Raw genomic sequence first — 20,456 nt, 5'->3', positions numbered from 1 at the left:
CCTCAAATCAGCAGCTTTTTTTAAACCGCTGTATATTTTTGTTCCACGTGTTAAACATTTGACTGTAATTGGAGTGTTTCAGGAAAATGAGAGGCATTCTTTGAAATGTGTACCTCTACTTGTTTATAAAAAATTCCCACGATTACCCGGTCACAGGCACTGTAGAGGGCGATATCAATTTAATATATGCAGCCAAACAAGATGCACAGTACTAATTTCAGAAAATAGAGGAAAGATGTTAAATATGTTTTATAAGATTTTGTATTTTTGCAGATGAGATTTAATTTTCTAAAATAATTTTAGTCATAAAAAACTGAGAACACTTCAGTGGCTGCATTGACCTCCATGATGTCAGAATGTCGTGCAACTGTAGCTAAGAAAAGCCTCTGAGAAAAAACAAAGGAGCATTGCATCTCACCATAACATAAGATGTGCACATACAGTACGTAGAATTCATACTGTAGTAGTGAGTTGTTGCTTTCAGTTTGATTAGACAATCGTTGTCTTGTTTTTCTTGCTTTGACAGTGAGGATGTTTGTATGCTGCTTAAGTCGTCTTAGCGTTATTTAGGTCAGTATACTTATGATGGCTTTCGTGGTCTGTAGCGTCTGATATATACAGTATGCGAAGGAAATCAGCATTACATTTTTGTATATTATCTCTTTTATTTTATTACTTCTAAGGGTGGAAGAACATGTTGTAATTAATCGAAATTCTAAACAAAGTATCTGCCATTTCTGCATTGCAGATATATTTAGCTCTAACATTGCTTGTGGTTAACAGGGTGTAGCATAGACACAGACAGCTGATCGTGCAGTCAGACCCTGTGCTCTTGTGGTTTTGTCAATACTGCTCAGGATTTTGATAAGCTGTAAAAAAAAAAAAGAAGTGCTATATGTTGCATCAAAATGTAATCTTTAGCATTGATGGGTATTTTTTTCTGGTATTGTCTTTTATTAATTAAATAAAATATTCTAAGGCTTAAAAATTGAGAGAATAGCAAATGCATCCAGAACCTAAACATACTGTATGAAATCTTTCTTCATCCAGAGTCTGCTTACTGAAGAAATGCTTTAATGGCTACAATAAGATAAAGATTGGTTTATTTTCCTCAGCAGAAGGATGCAGTCACTGTACAGGCAGGTTTTGATAAGAGTTTGAAATACCTACTACTGTATCACTGCAGAATTTGGCGTTTGCTGAACGCTGTTTAGTGACTGGGGCTCATCTTGCATCACCAGTTGATGACATTTTTCTTTGTTCCCTCCCACGCACTTGAACCAAGACTGTAGCTGATGTGCAGTGTCACTTACAACATTAATCAGATACTGCATTTAAGGTGAGCTGTCCCTTGCCTCCATCCTTACCAGAGCCGTGCTGCAGTATGTATCTTACTTCTACAAGCCTAAAATGGCAGGCAGGATTAACGTTGCTTGTGCTGTGTGCATGCTGTGTATAGAATTCATTATACCATGCCTAGTATTTCAAATGTGAGTATGTAAATGCTCTGTGTACCATATCATGCGGTAGTGAAGACTTGTTTGTGCTTCATTACAGGCTTAGATATTTAAGCATCACCTTTAGAATTCTCTTTCATTTGCAGTCTAGTGAGCTGTTAGCTTGTCATCACATTCAAAATACAGTATTAGCCCTTAAAAAAAAAAAAAAAGCAAATTCTGCTTCCAGATGGTGTCACCCTTTTTCTTCTTGCATTTACTGTAGTTTAAATAATGTATGTTGTATTGTTAATTAATGTGAATATCAAATTAAAGCACTTGAAACGTACATATTTATTATGCAGGTAGGAGGCACGTCAAATCTATTTTTAACTCTTACGCAGTCCACGTTGTGCAATGGGCTTTGGTTGTCGAGTTTATATTTTCAGCAGTGATATCAATAGGCTGATTTTCAGCAAATGTGACAAGTGGCCTTTTCAGTGGTCAGCTTTACTCTTTGAACTCTCTGAGGGTGGGGGGAGACAACGTTGTGTTGCAGTTTCAGAAAACCTTGGATGTGGACATCTTTTTTTTTTTTTTTCTTTTTCCCCCACTCCTGCTTTTCCTATTGATAAATTCAGTTCTCATGATCACAGTCTATTCAAGCTGCTTCCCATCTGATTTTTGACAACTGCTTCTAAAAATTTATCGAGAAGACCAAGAATTCAGTTGATCTCCATCGCTTTACATAAAAATGGCTGGGTATATTGCCATGTTAACACTGCATTAGGAGGTACACACAGGTAGGTTGAGATTTGCATGTTTTGTAGATTTCTCATTCAGTGCTGCAAAGACAAAGTGAGTTTTAAAATGTAGCTTTCAGTATAAAAATGTATTGAACACTTAATTAAAAAAAACAACAACCTAATGCTAAATTGTATGGCTTCACATATTGGCATGACGTTGGTTTTCACCTGATAAAAGAATCTATTGTGAAAGTGAAGCAATCGTATCTGTTAAAATAATCATATGTAATAAGGGCGTGGCAACGTTTGTGCAACAAAAGAATTTTTGAAAAGCCTATTGATTCAATTGCATTTTTAAATTGATTTTGAAAATTATTGGATTTGTAGTTAAAATGCAAAAATAAAAGTTAAGGTGGGTAAGAAAAATGAAAAAATTTAAATTCTAACATAGGAAGCGGTCTTTCAACGTGCTCTGAGAAAGCTTAAATAAAGATTAATTTGCTTTGTTACAGATATTTTTCTATATCAGGTACCAGAAAAAAACCCTACAGTATTTCTTTTTATTTTAATGTGTAAGGTTTTTAGAGATATATATAGATGGCCCTGTCATCTTAAACTGAATATCAGTTCAATGCAGTATGGTTTATTTCAAACAAAAGTGGTTCAGAAATTAAAACCAAACAGCTTTAGATACAAAAGCCTGAATTTGAGCAATTTTTAAAAATAAATTATCAGTATTGTACTTCAAAGACCATCTTCTGAAATAAATTTATTTCAGATTAATACTGGGCCAGAACCTGTTTCCTTGGCAACCAAATCCTGTTAAAAAGTGCAATAGTAGAGATGCAAGGAAAGTTATTCTTGTTTAATACCATGATGCAAATGTAAATTTTGCTGTTAAGTTACTTTTTTGGTTCTAAATGAGAAACTGATCTCATTTTATGTCTCCATGCGATTATCATTTCTTAAACGACGCCATGTTTGTAAAACTGTGCATATCAGAAAACTGCTTTTTCCTGTTTTTCATTGATTGCTTCCAGAAATGTACCTAAGTACCTTTTTATTTTAAGCATAGTATGAAATGTAGTTCAAGGTTTGTGCAGTATTTGTATAAAACAGAAGTTTCATTATTACTACTGTACAAGTATCACTAAAACGATAGACAGCTGAGAAATGTAGAGAATCGAAAATGTCTTTAAACCTTCTTTCACAATCACTGAACTTCGCAACAATAGAGCTGCGGACTTTTCACTAAACAGAAACCATTCTGAAGTCCAACCAAAACACAATGTTTAACCATTCTCAAAAAGTGCTTGTATGTGTTGGGATATCTGCAAAGCTTATTTGTGGTTTGCTGTAATGTACGGATCCCAGAGATTCTGCACAGTTTGAGTAAATAATTGCTTAGGTAAAACAGCTTGTCTAACATTTTTAACAGTATCTGTAAAATCAAACCTCATCTGTGCTAGAGGAAATAGCTTAGGCAGTCTTAAATTGTGCTAAATGTCTCCATTTAGCTTATAGCCTGGTGTATCTCCTTATGAATCTCCTTGGTGTATGATTTGAGAAATACTTACTGCAAAGATATTTTTTGCAGCACGGTAGCCATTTTCCTTTCATGTCCTTGACTTTAAATACATTTTGTGTGAAAGAGGCTCAAGCACAGAACCATAATCACAACAACAACAAAAAAATATTACAAGCTTGGTTCTACCCACCGTTCATGTTAATAAAAATAGCATTAACAGTTTTCAGTGCGATATAACTAATTTTAATTTATTTCTAAACAGATCATGAGTTCAGTGCATTCCCAATAAATATTACTGTTCAGATGATAGAAGTCATCTTCCTGTTTTGATAGGCCAATGCTGAATAATCATTTCAAACCCATTTGATTTATTTACTAGATTAGTTTGATGCAGTACAGACATTATTTCCCCATTCGATTTAAAGAAACTCAGGTGAAAACTTGATAGATTTACCAGTGTATGTTTCAAATGACAGTTTAAAGTAGAATTTTTATTATAGTCATAATTTCATTCTCTCCGGTTGCAAGGATTTGATGTACATTTTATCCTTGGAATGTGCTTTACAGCTGGTTCCTCAGTGCTGTTATTAATACTGTTGTTTTTTTCCTTGCATGGTATTATTTTCAAGGAAATGCTAATTGCTACGGAGCTAAAGCTGAGCAATGGCAATCTATGTATTATGTTTTAAAATATTTTTAGTATATTGTATCATGTCTCAGTGGGAGGGTGGAGCCACTGTACAAATACGATTTTTTTTTTTTATTATTTTATTTTGTCTCTGTGGTTCCAATTAACATACCCACAATGTTTAAAGAATGAAAACCTAATTCTTGGTTACATTAGTATTTTTCAGTCTGGTTGTTTTGACTCCATTTGCGAATTTTCTCTTTTGTCAGGGTGTGGATCCTTTTTTAATTGCTATTACTGAGCTAATAAAAGCTGCTTCCCTGGCTTCTGTGAAAATTCTTTGTCAGCCTGAGAGCAGCAATTGTTATTGTGCTGAATAAGATGATTCACTTGTTAAGGGGGATTCTATTAATTATGAAGCTGTTCTGAGTTTAAACGTCCTACATGGATTGCTGTGTGTGTTTTTAATGGTATGCTTCTATAAATGGGAGGTGCCCAGATGCTATCACGATGGGCATCATATGTAAATCTTATGTAAACCGCATACATTTTACTCTCTCTGGCTTTGGTGCCTGAAAGAGGTACATTGGAGCAGGTATAGATTTTCATTCCCAAAGTACAACCAGTCAGATGTTGACTTTTGGCAGTTCTGCTTTGGGTGCCAAATCTCTGATATTTAACCCCCAACTTTTATAACTGAAAACTATTTTTAAGCCTATGAATTCCAATTTCTGCCTAGCGGAAAAATTGGAAGCAAATCTTGAGTACAAAGGAAATAAAACAAAAATTGTTCCCCCAGCTATACTATCTGCAGTCCCATCTACTTTTCAGTAAGGTTACGTCAGGCTGTAAACCTTGTCTTTGCATTGAGATCGCACTCCTTACAGTGTGAAGCCATCTATGTTCAGTTGATTTTGCTATGGTATCACAGCTTTTGATACAGGTTCTGATGATCATGGAATCCTTGGGCCCCATCTTGAACATCTAGTGGATCTTTTAGCACTGCATTACCTGATATGCGTCTTCTGCCTCCCAGCACTGCCATGTTTTGTTTTTAGCTTTCATATGACCTTATACCAGATAGCTGTAGGATTCCTTAAAGTTGTGTTTTTAAGCTTCATGCTCATCAGAATCTTTGGCATCTTTTATTCTTAACTGTTGTAAAACTACTGCTGTACAGATCACATGACTCACAAGGCCTACACCTTACCCCTTGGATTTATCAGTCAGTATACAAAACAATTTCATTTTGTTTAGCATCTTTTATACAAAACCTTATCCCAAAATGTTTTAAGTGTTAAATAATAGCAGAGGGAGAGAGAAACTAGATAATATTTGGAAAAAGATAAAGAGTCAGCTGATCAGAGGCAGAAAGGGAGTATGTTCCAGAGGGGAGAAGCTGCCTAGGAGAAGGGACTTTCACCAGCAGTGATATGTGAATGTGTGGAAAAAGGAGGCCAGAACAGAGGAGACAGGATGTGGAGAAGAGAGAGAAAAGGGCTCTGTGAGAGGTTGGAGCAGGTACATGGAAGGTTTTAAAAATCAAGGACAATTTTGAATTGGCTTCCATGGAAGTCCATGGAGTTGTCCGATAATGTAAATATATGTTGTAATTAAAATATTTTGCAGTCCCCAATCTCTTGGGTCATATCTACACTGGCATACTATGTTAGCTAAGTCCTGTTTAAAAGTAGCTTGTCTCGTCATTGAAGAAAAAGCATATCTATTTTAAATAACATCCTCTACCCTAGATGAAGTCCTACATTTCAATCTAGAACACAGCTAGTAAAACACTTATGCCTACTTTATGCAAAACAGGCAAACCACATTGAAACCCGGCAAGCATGAGTAGTGTTTTAAAATGGTTTGATTAACACTTTGGCAATGAAAATGTGCGCGGGGCCTTACAGACATAGATTTAGAACTGTCTGTTTCTCTTGTTCTGTGCACAGAATTCCAGATGATGTTTAGGGGAATTGCAAGTATGGCGAGAAAATAGTACTGTGTCTTGTCCTTAGTTCAGCTCCTTTTCTTGCGTTTGCCACTTAAGCAGTACGGAGGCATAGGTCCTCCATGCAGATGGCTGTACCCTTTATGAAACATCCAAGATCCATACGAACGACATTCAGATCCATGGACACGGGGCAAGCCCCTTTGCTCTTGACAAAGTGGTATGCAGAAGTCTCTACCAGTTGGATCTCCTGTCCTCTGGGTTGGATTTTTTTCCTCATAGAGGATGACCTTATCCATAAAACAGAGGTCCTGATCACTAGTGATGATTAAAAGAATGCCATAGCACTTTTGGCAAAGGTCAAGGAATTAACCCAATGTCCTGGCCAGATTCTAATCTGGGTAATTTATACATTGTATTTACCTAAAACTGCTCTTGCAGTTTCAATTGGATTCTGTATTGTTCATCTCATACCAGCCTAAACTACTTATAGCATTGCTGTGTGATATTGAATAGTTGCTGCATTCTGCCTTTTATGTGTGACTGTATCTCAGTAATGGCTAAACTGAATCCTTTGTACAGTATATAAAATTTTTTTACATGCACTGGATGTAATTTGAGATGAAAGGTGGATGGCATACAAAACTGAGATATATTATGATAAGTTACTGGATTTTTTTAGTTAAATTTAAATTTTGCATGGCAGATATACTTTTGCCACCTGCCCCCTTATTGTGAAGTTGGAACAATGTGAAATTAAAATAACCGCTATATGCTTTGGGCAGAACCCTGTTTATTTAAAACAAAATAATCTTTGAAAATCCTGAGAATTTGTTAATTTAGGACCTGATCCTTCACACCTTTAAACAGATAATCTTGAAACAAGGGAGTTGTTCCACTGACTTTAATGGTGTTACTTTGTGTGTGTGCATATGTGTTTGCACATACATATGTATGCTTTTGCAGGATCATACTTGTAGTCATGTTGAATTGATGGACACCGTGGTAAAATGAGGACCTACTCATGCATGGAATTAAGTGGCAGGCTGCAACTTTAAATAAATTTTAACACAAGGAAGAGGCGCTACCCACCTATCATCCTCATTGTTCTATACTGGGCATTTAATTGATTCCAGTGCAGAGGTTCCAGGGGTCCTTACCATATAACCTGTAACTGGTGACAGGGTTATAGGGCTCTTTACCATATAACCCATAACGTGGGGTAGGCTCTCCTCAGCCTACCCCCCAGGACTCGCTTCTCTCAGAGTCCTAGCACCTGCCCCCACAAGGAGGAAAGATGGTGCAGCAGGGTGGTGACCTCAGCCCATGAGGTCGACAAGGTCTGACCTTGGCCTGCAAAGGCAAAAAGGTTTCACCCTATCCCATGAGCCCAAGGCCCATCATCAAAATCTAAGGTCTTTTACCTCTGGGAACCGTTCATTTTATTATTTTAATTGCACTGGAAACTGACCAGAAGTGGTAATGAATAAACAACTCCACCCCAGTACCTCAGGTAAGTAGTAACTGCGTTCCGGCTTAACCCACTGCGGCTTGCAGGTGCTGTGTGGAAGGCAAAAAACGCTGTGGTTCTCTGCCAATTTGGCTCATGGGAGAAGAAATTCTTTCCTGATCCTATAAACAGGTGAACAGCTAGACTCACAGCATTTGTCAGGCTGGGTTCCCATTCCTAGTTCAGGTGGGTTGGGTGGGCTGCTGGAATGGAGCAGAAAGAGGCTCCACATGGAGGGCTAAATTGTGGGAGCTGGGGAATTCTGGCCAATCAGCACCCTCTTTCCCCAGCTGCCCAATGAATTCTGGGAATTCTGGCCAATCAGCACCCTCTTTCCCCAACTTTAAGGAATCCTACAGCTATCTGGTATAAGGTCATATGAATATATAATGTGGGGGATGCCATATATTGTAAAACCTAAATCTTACTTATTTTAAATAAATGGTCATAGAACAACTGCTCAATTATATTTTTTGCTAGAATTAATACTGGACCATAACCTGTTTCCTTAGCAACCACATACTAATAAAAGGTGCATTAACAAAGCTGCAGATGTGCATTGATGAATGCATATTAACCAGCAGAATGCATTTGCATAGTATGTGCTCATAGGAACACATGCATAGTGAAAATTGCTATGAAAACAGCTTACTGAGCATGCCCAGAAGTGGATTTTAAATTCTCAAAGGGCCTGATCCAAAGTTTATTGAGTTCAGTGGGTTTCAGATTAGATCCAGAATTCCTAGGCAAAACTGACACACAAAAGCATTCTCTGAGAGCTTGATACTGCAAAGGGCTGAACCCCCTCCTGTAAGTGCCTACAGCTCCCATTGAAGACAGTGGAAGTTGAAGTATTCAGAAGCTGCTCAGTCCAGGATCAAGCTTAGAGCCAGAGTTCAGTTGTAAGCAGGATCATATATCTGACTAAGAGCCAGCCCTAGACACATGTGGGTGTCACATGACACCCCATTGCTTGTGGCATGCTGTCTCTGCCCAAAGCACCAGAGCTGGGAGTTGTGGCAATAAAGTACTTTTTTCTTCTGTTTTAAAAATAAAATTTGGAAGGGATGAAAGTGGCAGTTTCTCAGGAGGAGAGGTTGGAATGAGGATTGAAGAAACAGGCTGTCACCTCTAGTCACATTTTTGATGAGAAGTCTGAGAATTACCTTGTACTGCTTCTTCAGAACAAAGACGAATATCATGCCAGAGCCTCCATTGACAAAACATAGTCCTGTGACACGTTTTAATGATACATTAATAATCTATTGAATAAAAATGGAAAGATTCCTATTGACTTCAGTGGGTTTTGGATCAAGTCCTATGAGAGATGCTACAGTATGTAACATTAATTAAAAAAACAACAAAAAACGACCTTAAACATGGTGAACATGTTCATAATTCTCAGCAGGCTGTCAAATATATGGTATTTATCATGACTATCATTCACTTTTGTACAGTGTTATTCTTTGATAGAATGAGACCAAACATAAAGATAGGCATAATAATCAAAAGTGTGTGATCTTTAAAGAAAGCAAAGTACTACAGTATATCCTGTTTCTGCATTATTTTATTTTAACTTGTAGAATTAGAAGGGGTGTATCCATGTTCTGCTCTGTTGATATACAGTTTATAAATTAGCTTGAGATCATGTTTGATATTGGGTCTAACTGTAGCACATTCTAACAGTACATTGACATAGTCTCTCAAACTGTGCCTTTGCAATGTGTGCGCAACAGTGCTGTGGAGATATGAGGCCTCAGCCTACTCCTGAGACTTAGACACCTGAGCAATGTCTATACTTATTTGTTTGCATAAAGCCTGAGTCTTCTCTCACTTGCACCAGTGTAAATCATGAGTAGCTCCACAGAAATCAATATATAAAACTGGTGTAAGGGAGAGGAGATCAGGGCACAGGGCTCAATCCTTATGTCTTTACCTAAGACTGAGGTCAGTGGCCGTTTTGCCTGAGTAAGGACTTCAGGACTGCATTGATGGTTAGGGTGACCAGATAGCAAGTGTGAAAAATCAGGTGGGACAGAGGTGGGTAATAGTTGCCTATATAAGACAAAGCCCCTAATATCGGGATGTCTGGTCACCCTATCTATGGTGCTGACTCCGATTGACTTCTGTATCTGAGGGCAGAATTTGACCCAGAGCCCAGGCCTAAAATACGCTCATCAAGTCTGCAGTATGTCCTGACTATGCAGAGCCTGAGCTGTTACTCTGCAGAACTGAATTTTGCCTTGAGAGAGAAATGTATATTATAGTGATTGGTTTAGAAAAGGAAACTGCTAGTGACCATCACAATCAGTTGGAAAATATGGGGTTTTTTTTGTTTCCGCTTTGTTCCACTGGCCATAGTTTAAAAGTGCATAATGTAAATACTGATAGAAATATGACTACTGCATAGAATCACAAGAGGCAAAATACACAATTATCCTTATTATGCATGTTAACATAGATTAAAAGTATCACTTTGTGCAATCTTTTTACATGTAAAATAAATTTGATTTGAGTAAAATTATCAGCTTATTTGTAATTTTAAAGATCATTAGACATAAATTGGCTCAGATATTCAGAGAATGTTTGTTTAATCTGAAATTGGAAAAGGACAGATTAGATTAGATTACTTTTATCTTGCCTTCTGCCAGTTGAATGTGTAACAGAATTCAGTATGACTGTTTTTGTTGAAAGCCGGGCAGATGTATCAATTGCCAAACAAGAACAGGGGGAAAAAAAAAAAGAAAACAAAGAAAACTTTATAACAAAACAAAGACGGAAATAATATTGAAACCATTCAGCAGAGACAGTAAAATGCAAGATCTGCTGTGTTTCTAGTAGCAGTACAGCAGGTTGCAGATCTTTTAATTTTTTGTTTAGGAGAAAAATGTGGATTTGTCTCATTTAATAAAGTTGCTTGACTTTCTTTTTCAGGCAGATGAAGAGACAAAGGCTAATTGTTCTGGAATACTGGAATGTTGTCTTTGGTTAGTTTGTAATACCAGAAGTTGAGATAGGAGCACCATTTGCCTAATAAATAGAAGATTGACTCAAACCCCTTTCAATCTTTGAGCCACATTCTGCATTTAAATTTAGAAATTATTCATGGCCTCCTGTTTACTTGTTTCTGAAGGGCCCAAATCAAAATGTTTGATCTGAACTTTCTCAAATACTGGAAGAGTTGAGATCTACTTTCAAATGTTGTGGCTTGGCCCTATCTTAATTAGTTGTATTATATTATCTATATGAACAGTATATTAGTTCTAATAATGTTAGCAAAAGTTGATAAATTATTCTGTGTTCTATGCCTAAAGCAATATTTTCCACTGTCCCCTGTTAGGCCTTTAAGCTTTTTTAGGATGAACAGGTGCAGACATTAATGTGGTAAAAACAATGTAGGCCTCAGCTGTAGAGAGCTCAGGAGTGGATACACACAGTCTCCAGAGAGTTAACTAGAGATTACTTACAGCATGGCTCATTCTAGGAGAGGAAGGTATAGAGTGCATTGGAGTTATGTTCTGTAATTAGGGTGACCAGACAGCAAGTGTAAAAAATTGGGATGGGGTGGGGAGGGTAATAGGAGCCTATATAAGAAAAAGCACCAAATATCAGGACTATCCCTATAAAATTGGGACATCTGGTCACCCTATTTGTAATGTGTGTACTATCATTGAGGTCCATATTTGGAATGCCTCCTTCCTGGATCTGGCAGTAGAGAATCTGTGGAGTCTGAACTACATCATAGGATGGGGGCAATGGCACAAAAGTTGTCTGATGTGGTTTCTCCCTTCCCCTGAGTCATGACTTATGGGGCATTGTGACAGGGTTGGGACTCACCACTGCGGTACCTCCCGCTGGTACGTCTGGGAATTAGCTCTTTCCTCTGCGGGGCGCCCTCTGCCAGTGGTGTCCTGTCCGTCATCTGCTCCCCTGTTGGTATCCGGACCCACGTTGCTCCCCGCTTGGCGGCCCTCCTCTTCAGGCCACTGCCCTCCAGCAGTGCCCACTGCTCAGGTCTCACCCCCTTCCATGGGTCTGGTGTTATCAGCAGTCCTCTGTCTGCACCTGTTCTAGTGGTTAACTGCAGCCTCAAAGTCTAGCCCCTTTGTTGCAGGGGCCAGCCACAGCCTGTATCTGGCCACACTCCTCCTCAGCCAGGTGTAGTACAAGGGGGAAGGAGGGGCCCACCCGCTACTCTGGGTCCCGACCCAGGGACCCTCTAGCAGCAGCCTCTCTGCCCTCCTTCTCTCCCCTTGTCAGACTATTGTCCCTGGGCTGCTTCCCCTTCGGCCCTGTGCACCTGCTCGGCCCTTTGTAACAAGGCTTGCAGCCTGGGGTTTTCCTTGGCCGAGCTCCCCAGCTCCTTTTGCCCTCCCCAACACTGCTCTGTCCAAGGTGCTACCTTTCCGCTCAGGAGCCAGTCCTCTTCCCTTGCCAGTCAGGGGGAGAGTGCCTCTCCTCCTGCTAGGCAGCTTTTATATAGGGCCTCACTTGGCCCTAATTGGCTGCCTCTGCCCTGCCTTGATTGCCTCCCAACAGGCCTCTGTTGATTGGCTGCCAGCCAGCCTGTTCCAGCCCTTTTCTCAGGGGTTGGGGCTCCCGCCCCACCACAGGCATGCATCTATGCATTATGAAAGGCAGTGATTGGCTAGCAAACACTTTGAATGTACAGGTATGAATAACCACATATAGTTGTACTGCATTCTGTGTATATTGAGCTTCTATATTGTTTCCCACTCTGCTTTAAGATTGAAACTGCTTGACTGTATTCGAGTGTTTTGGAACCTTTAGGCCTATGCAGTTTAAAATAGTCTTAAAGTACCACATGGCAAAATTTCCAGATGTGAGATTTTCAGACCTCAGAAGCAAGATTCTCAGATGCATAAAAAAGCATCCAAAATGTACCACTATTTCTCAATATTAGCAGGCATGGGACTGTGGTGTCCTCCTTATAACATATATAATATAAATTTGCAAACTATTTTTTACAGTGTAGTTATACCATTTAAAAGTAATCTACTTCTAAAATACCATGGGACTATATATCAAAAAGATTTGTTCACGCAGCGTTGTATGCAAAGTAATTTCTATGACCAAATAATAGAATTGATGCACACTATACTGGTTGAACCTCTGACTCCTCTGTTCATATGTACAAATACAATCTGTGTATGCAGATTGTGGCTCACATCCTGACATAATTTGCATAGGGTCAGACCTTTCTGCTTGTGCAGCTCCCCACTGAAGTTAATAGGGTTCAATGCAGACTCAAGTGTCCATCCATGCAGATATGATTGCAGGACTGGAGCCTCTTTTATCTCTGCATGTAAATGATTATGCATGTAAATTGCTCATGAGAATTTAAAAGCTTAGTTGAAGCCCCATTGAAAAGATAGTCCTCTGTTGGCTTCTTGTTCATTTGAAATGTATTTTAAATACAAAAAAGGGCTAAAGATCTTGAGACCTTGAGTTTACATATTGAAATCAACAACTTCAGGTACTTCAGGCACAGCACTAGCATCTGTTGGAGAAGACTTTTTGAAGTTGGTTGAGCTAAAGTTGCTCTAAAAAATAAACTATCAATTTTTTAAAAAAAAACATGCTTTTGTCTAACCCTCAATTATGTTAGCTGTAGACATATAGGAATATTAAAACTCTCAGGGGAATCAAATTGTCAAGAAGCTATCTGCACTTCTGCCATCAAATTGGGGCATGTGAATATTTATGAATATAAATTGAAATTGACTGGGATTATCAAAGCAAATTGAGGATGTTAGGCGCCTCAATCCCATTAAAATTCAATGAGAATTTGATACCTAACTCCCTTGGGTTTCTTTGAAAATCCCAGCCTACATACACAAATTGCACAGTTAAACAACTAGCTGCACAATTTCCCTTCTCAAATATGATGGAAAGAAAAGCCTTTGTCTATACAAATAATTGTGTCCGCAAAATCCTGTGGCTTTTGAAAACTTGGCTCATTTATACCTGATCAAAAGATGAGCTGATATATATATATTTAGATGATGGTTGTCCTGAATGAGGCTTGAATTGGTGGAAGGATATCTGAAGTTATGAAACCCCATTTCTCATTGTTGCAGGTTGAAAAAATAAGAGAAGGCAGAGTATGCTCTTGCTTTTAAGAGACATAACAATTTTTTCCCACCTAATTCAATCTCTGCGCCAGCATTCATTACCATCTGTTTCTGACAGCAGACGCTCAGTTTGTGGTAAAATAGCTAATTACTAAGGGGAAGGAAGCAGCCCTTTGGTAGGAGTGAGTCCTTGTTTGGAGGAAGTGCCTTGCTTCAGTGAACAGAGAACTTCTACAATGAATCTCTCTGGGTGATCAAAGGGTGAAACTGATGAGCTCCAAAGGGAGCCTTGTTCATTGTTTCTTGGCTGGAACATTGAACTTTTAAGGTTGGTCTTGTGAAGCAAGTGAAAATTGAGGGATGTCATTAGGGACTCCGATAATCCCATAAAAACATGTTTACTATTGTATATGTATTTTAAGTACATAGCCACAAGACAGTATGCTGTAATAAGAGCACCGGACCATGAGATACAAAGAAGTTGAGCTAGTCAGATGGACATTAAGCAGTGGTTATCATGCGGAGGGCTTTGATAATATTCCACATGCTGGAAGGGAATTGATACAACAGATCACAGATTTGAATGTTGGTCAACTAACATTCATAGCCCAAGTAGTCCAAAAACTGAAGCTACTAGCCTCTGGAGGATGAAGATCAGGATCTTGCTTATGTTTTTGAAAAATATGTATATACAATAAATCATTTCCTGCTAGCAGCCTGCACTAACAAATTACATTTGTTTAGATTGTGAAACAAAAAGTATCTGTCCAATAGGATCTTGTTCATCTCATACAAAATAACAGCATACTGTCCAGTCAGCCCACTGCAGTAGCCAAAGCAAAACATTCATTCAGAAGAACAGAATAAACAACCGTCCATTCTGATGCAAAGCTCCATTCTCCCCAGGCCTTACAATCCAGAGTGTCTGGGAAAACAGGTTCCTCAGAAAGATCTTTGCATTGAAGTTCAGTAAATACGGATTATTTCAGACTAAAGAGCATTATACCTTGTACAGGAAGAAGATAACCATAACTTTATCTTAGAGCTGAAAGAACATAGCCAACCTAAATTATATGACTTTCTTTCCCCAATCCCTTCTTCATAGTGCTAGTAGTAGCATTGCACTCTTTTCTGAGGCAGCAAGTAGTCTGATGAGACCAAGAATAGGGAATAGAATTACAGCTAAGAAAAATAGCCTAATTATATTTTTATGGATGTTATTCTGGATATGCTTAAAACTACGATAACCAATGTGTTCAGACTAGGAAAGGAAGATGGGCTTGGGGCCAGTGTGAAGATCAGAGCTACATTTAGCTAGGACATGAGCATTTTAGGGACCCATCTGGCTCCTCCTCTGTGCAGTGGATCCTGGATGCAGCACTACTTGCATGTTGTGCTGCTCCCTGCTGCCAGCACAAAGGGATGTTTGGAGGGAGAGATGAGAGCTCTACTGGCCAACCTTTTATGCCCAGAAGGGGCACAATACAGAGAGGGCCTAATGCAACCTGAGGCTGCATTAGTGACCATACAGGAGGGGTGGGGATTCCTTTGCTCCCCAACCTTGTGGAACACACTTGCAACACCCTGTTTAAGGTTTTGAAAACAATTGGATGGTGTGTTTACTCAGTTCAAAGGACTTGGGCTAACATAAATATATTCAAGGAGTACAGTAATAAGTAGGAGAAAAGAAGAGGACAAGGAGCTGATATGAGATCGACCACAGAGCAATCTGATTATCAGGAATTATTCTGAAATCTCAGCCAGTCAGAGCACAATGGCTGTTATGCTGCTCCTGACTCGTTGCTGCATGGTAGTTGTCACTGCCCATACCGTATGGCAATCCCTGCACTCAGATTCACTACTGCCCTAGGACCCTATCACCCTTATGCCAACAACAAATATGGCCACCAAAGTTTAGCATTTCATCCAGTGACCTTTTATGCAGTTCCAAAATGTTTCCTCTTTTCTTCCATTTAAAGAATAATTACTTTAGTCTCACTGTCTCTGAAATATAGTGGACTATTTGACAGTTCAGTATAACTTGAGGGTGATTTCTGTTAACACCAGTAATAAACATATTCTAGGCTAATAAACACCTCAGCCTTCAGCCACAGCCTTAATTTAGACCAGGATATAGTTCTAACCCTCTAAACAAGAAGCATCCTCAAATTATCATCTAGATCAGTGGTTTTCAACCATTTTTCATTTGCAGACTCCTAAAAAATGTTGAAAGGCGTTGTGGATTGCATTGGCAATCTTAGATGATGTCTGCGGACCCCCAGCAGTCCACAGGTTGAAAATCACTGTTCTATGGTAACGACAATTTTTCATCGATCCCCAGAGGTCTGCGGATCACAGGTTGAAAACCGCTGATCTAGATAATTAGAATGCTGTCAAAGATTCTGTTGGATTGAGAGGCTCCATTTCAAGTGTAACAAAAGATTCATTGGAAGTAACTACACTAAAGACGAGAGGTTAGTTTTATTGCACTCTTACATAAACAAGGATCCATAACTTTATTCAATCTGGCAGGCATAGTTTATTCAGACCATTCTTGAAATTGTATACTCCATTATTTCACTAGTTGTAACACAAAAGAATACAGCTTCCTTTGTGTGAATCCAGCTCCACCTTGTGGGCAACACACAGAGAGGGAAACTGTACTAGATTCAGCAGAATCGGGTTAGCATGAGAACCTTTATGGGAAGAATTTTGAAAACTTTACAATTTAAAGTAATTCTAGAGTTTCAGCAAAGACATATTTTAACCTCTTGGTACCAGAAATATTGCTTGCATTGGAAAATATATTTGAAAAGGTTTTTACACTTTGGATTTTTGAGCAGGCCCACTGAGGTGGCACTTGTACTTTTTGCAGCTATCTAGGACACACTGACAAGACTTTGACTTTATAGGTGAGATGGCAAAGGTATGTCTACACTGCAATAAAACACCCACAGCTGATGTGTTTCAACTGATTTGGGCTGGGGCTGTGGGGCTATAAATTTGCAGTGTAGAGATTCAGGCTTGCGAGGCGGAAGAGTCCCAGAGTTCAGGCTCCAGCCCAACGCTTAACGTCTACACGCCAGTTTTATAGCCCTGCAGCCCGAGTCAGCTGCCCCAAGTCAGCTGCAGGCGTTTTATTGTGATAGACATATCCTTAATCTGTATGAGAAAGTGTCACTTGGATAGCTCAGTGGTTTGAGCATTGGCCTGCTAAACCCAGGGTTGTGAGTTCAATCCTTGAGGGGGCCACTTCGGGATCTGGGGCAAAATCAGTACTTGGTCCTGCTAGTGAAGACAGGGGGCTGGACTTGATGACCTTTCAAGGTCCCTTTCAGTTCTAGGAGATAGGATATCTCCATTAATTTATACTAAAGTTGCCTCAGGGACATTGATGATGGGTTTTAGTGATTCTTCCCACCTGCATGGGAAAATTTTACATTGAAACTTCACAACAAGAAGTGAAGGGTGTATTGGAAGTGATGAACCACAAAACGGAGAAAATAGAATCCCCACAATTTAACAGTGAGTGAGAAGCTGTTCACACTCATAACACTGTCAGATCTCTCAGGTATAACATAATATTTTTATATTTAAGTTCCCCTATTATGGCACTCCTGTCTGAATTAAAATGTAGGAAAAAACATTCCAGAAAAGAGATGACTGATAAATATGATTAAGAGCCTATAAATGTTGCTGAGGCTATAAAAGGGAAGTAGTATGCTATGTTTACAGTGGCACGCACAAGAAGCAAGAATCTAAAACAGGAAATGTAAGTGGAATTGTAGAAATAATATATAACTATGTTGACTATAGTCCATTAGGCAATAAACTACAAAGGGAGATTGTTGAATCGCCACCTTTTTTTCTTTTAATGAGCTAAGTGAACAAGAGTTGAGATATAAAATGCTGTAGTTCATATGAGGCATTCTTAAAAATAATTGAATAAGCATTTACAAAATTGTGCATTCCCTCCTAAAAAGGGGGTGAATAGAAAGTGCAAAGATAAATACCATAAATACGCCTTTACAGTGTGATGCAGATAAGTAATAGGCTATACCAGCACCTCTTTCAAAGTTTTGCTTTTAATAAGGAAAGGTAGAAATGTAGTAAGAAAATGAAAAAAGAATAGTTCTGACCATTTCGTCAAGCATGTTGTAGTTTATTGTTTTGGATAGTGATATACAACTGTAACTTCTCTGTTTTGTTCACTGATTCCCACCCTGCTTCTACTCCAGGCTTCAGACATGGGTTACAAGATCTTCAGTGAAACACAACAAAGAGTATTTGAGCATCTGGCGCTTACCTGGCAGTGGTTTCTAAAAGTTTAACAGAGGGAGAGATGAACTAATTCATTAAATCATAACATTTTTCTTCAGTAACAGATATTTTGGTATGCATTTTTATCTGCCATTGGCAGGCCTGGCGGACACCCTTTGATCTGCTTGTATGAGAACATAATGGCCACACTAGGTGAGACCAATGGTCTATCTATCCCAGTGTCCTGTCTTCTGACAGTAGCTAATACCAGATGCTTCAGAAGGAATGAACAGAACAAGGCAATTATCTAGTGATCCATCCCCTGTCATCCACTCCCAGCTTCTGGCAATTAAAGGCTTAGGACATCCAGAGAATGGGGTTGCATTCCTGATCATCTTGGCTAATAGCCATTGAAGATTTGTCCTCCATGAACTTATCTAATTATTTTTTGAACCCAGTTATACTTTTGGCCTTCACAACATCTCCTGGCAATGAGTTCTACAGGTTGACTGTGTGTTGTGTGAAGTAATAGTTACTTTTGTTTGCTTTAAACTTGCTGCCTATTAATTTCATTGGGTGATCCCTAGTTCTTGTGTTATGTGAAGGACTAAATAACGCTTCCTTATTCACTTCCTTTACACCATTCATGATTTTGTGGACCTTTATTGCATCCCCCCTTAGACACATTTTCCAAGCTGAAAAGTCCCAGTGTTTTTAATTTTTCCTCATATGGAAGCTGTTCCATACCCCTAATCATTTTTGTTGCCCTTCTGTGTACCTTTTCCTATTCTAATGTATCTTTATTTGAGAAGGGACGAGCAGAACTACAGGCAAGATTCAAGCTGTGGGTGTACCATGGATTTATATAGAAGCATTGTGATGTTTTCTGTCTTGTTATCTGTCCCTTTCTGATTGGTTCCTAACATTCTGTTGGCTTGTTTGACTGCTGCTGCATATTGAGCAGAGGCTTTCAGAGAACTATCCACGATGATTCCAAGATATTTCTTGAGTGGTAACAGCTAATTTAGACTCCATCATTTTGTATGTATAGTTGGGATTATGTTTTCCAGTGCGCGTTACTTTGCATTTGTAAACACTGAATTTTATCTGCCATTTTGTTACCCGGTTTTGTGAGAACCCTTTGTAACTCTTTGTAGCGTGCTTTGGACTTAACTATTTGGAGTAATATTGTGTCCATAGGCACCGACTCCGTGGGTGCTCTGGGGCTGGAGCACCCAAAGGGAAAAATTAGTGGGTGCTCTGCACCCACCGGCAGCCAAGCTCCCCACCCTGCCTCACCTCCACCTCTGCCTCCTCCCCTGAGAGCGCTGTGTCCCTGCTCCTCCACCTACATCCCAGCGCTTGCCGCCGCCAAACAGTTGTAGCAAGCTCTGGGAGGGAGGGGGGAGGAGTGGGAAAGTGGTGCGCTCAGGGGAGGAGGCAGGGAAGAGGCGGGGCTGGGGCGGGGTTTTGGGGAAGGAGTTGGAATAGGGGCAGGGAGGGAGTGGAGTTGGGGCGGGGACTTTGGGGAAGGGGTTGGAATGGGGGCGGGAGGGGACAAGGCAGGGGTGGAGTCGGGGCGGGGCCGGGGGCAGAGGGGGGTCGAGCACCCACTGGTGCCAGTAGAAGTCAGCACCTATGATTGTATCATCTGCAAATTGTGCCACTTCACAGTTTATCCCTTTTTACAGAACATTTATGAATATGTTGAACAGCACTGGTCCCAGTACAGATCCCTTGGGGGACACCGCTATTTATCTCTCTCCATTCTAAAAACTGACCATTTATTTCTATCCTTTGTTTACTGTCTTTTACCCAGTCACTGATCCATGAGATGACCTTCTCTCTTATCCCATGACTGCTTACTTTGCTTAAGAGCCTTTGTTGAGGGACTTTGTCAAAGGCTTTCTGAAAGTTCAAGTACACTATATCAACTGGATCACTCTTGTCCACGTGCTTGTTGACCACCCTCCCCCCATCCAAGAATTCTAATAAATTGGTGAAGCATGATTTCCCCTTACACAAGCCGTGTTGGCCCTTCCCCAGCAAATCGTGTTCATTTATGTGTCTGGTAATTCTGTTCTTTACTGTAGTTTCAACCAATTTGCCTGATGCTGAAATTAAGTTTACTGGCCTGTAATCCCAGGATTGCCTCTGAAGCCTTTTTTAAAAATTGGTGTCACATTAGCTATTCTACAGTCATCTTGTATGGAAGCTGATTTAAGTGATAGGTTACATTCCACAGTTAGTAGTTTTGCATTTTCATATTTGAATTCATTCAGAACTCTTGGGTGAATACCAT

The 20,456-nt window shown here is 39.5% G+C and overlaps 1 protein-coding gene across 4 annotated transcripts in view; it reads left to right on the top strand.

Annotated features, from left to right (window-relative positions):
* The first annotated feature begins 219 nt into the window (after positions 1-219).
* ZBTB38 (zinc finger and BTB domain containing 38) overlaps positions 220-20,456 on the top strand; it is a 40,267-nt gene continuing 20,030 nt past the window's right edge. The window contains exon 1 of one of the 4 annotated variants that reach the window (XM_005282611.5): positions 220-442. The gene's annotated coding sequence lies outside the window, so the exon portion shown is untranslated. Of the gene's footprint in view, positions 571-746; positions 2,240-20,456 lie in introns of those variants that run through there. The other 3 variants (XM_065557959.1, XM_065557958.1, XM_005282610.5) reach the window with 3 other exon arrangements.

The sequence above is a fragment of the Chrysemys picta genome, chromosome 9 (assembly GCF_011386835.1).
Source record: "Chrysemys picta bellii isolate R12L10 chromosome 9, ASM1138683v2, whole genome shotgun sequence".
NCBI classification, from domain to species: domain Eukaryota; kingdom Metazoa; phylum Chordata; order Testudines; family Emydidae; genus Chrysemys; species Chrysemys picta.
The sequence above is the reverse complement of the archived record's forward strand: the minus strand, read 5'-3'. Positions and strand labels throughout refer to the sequence as shown.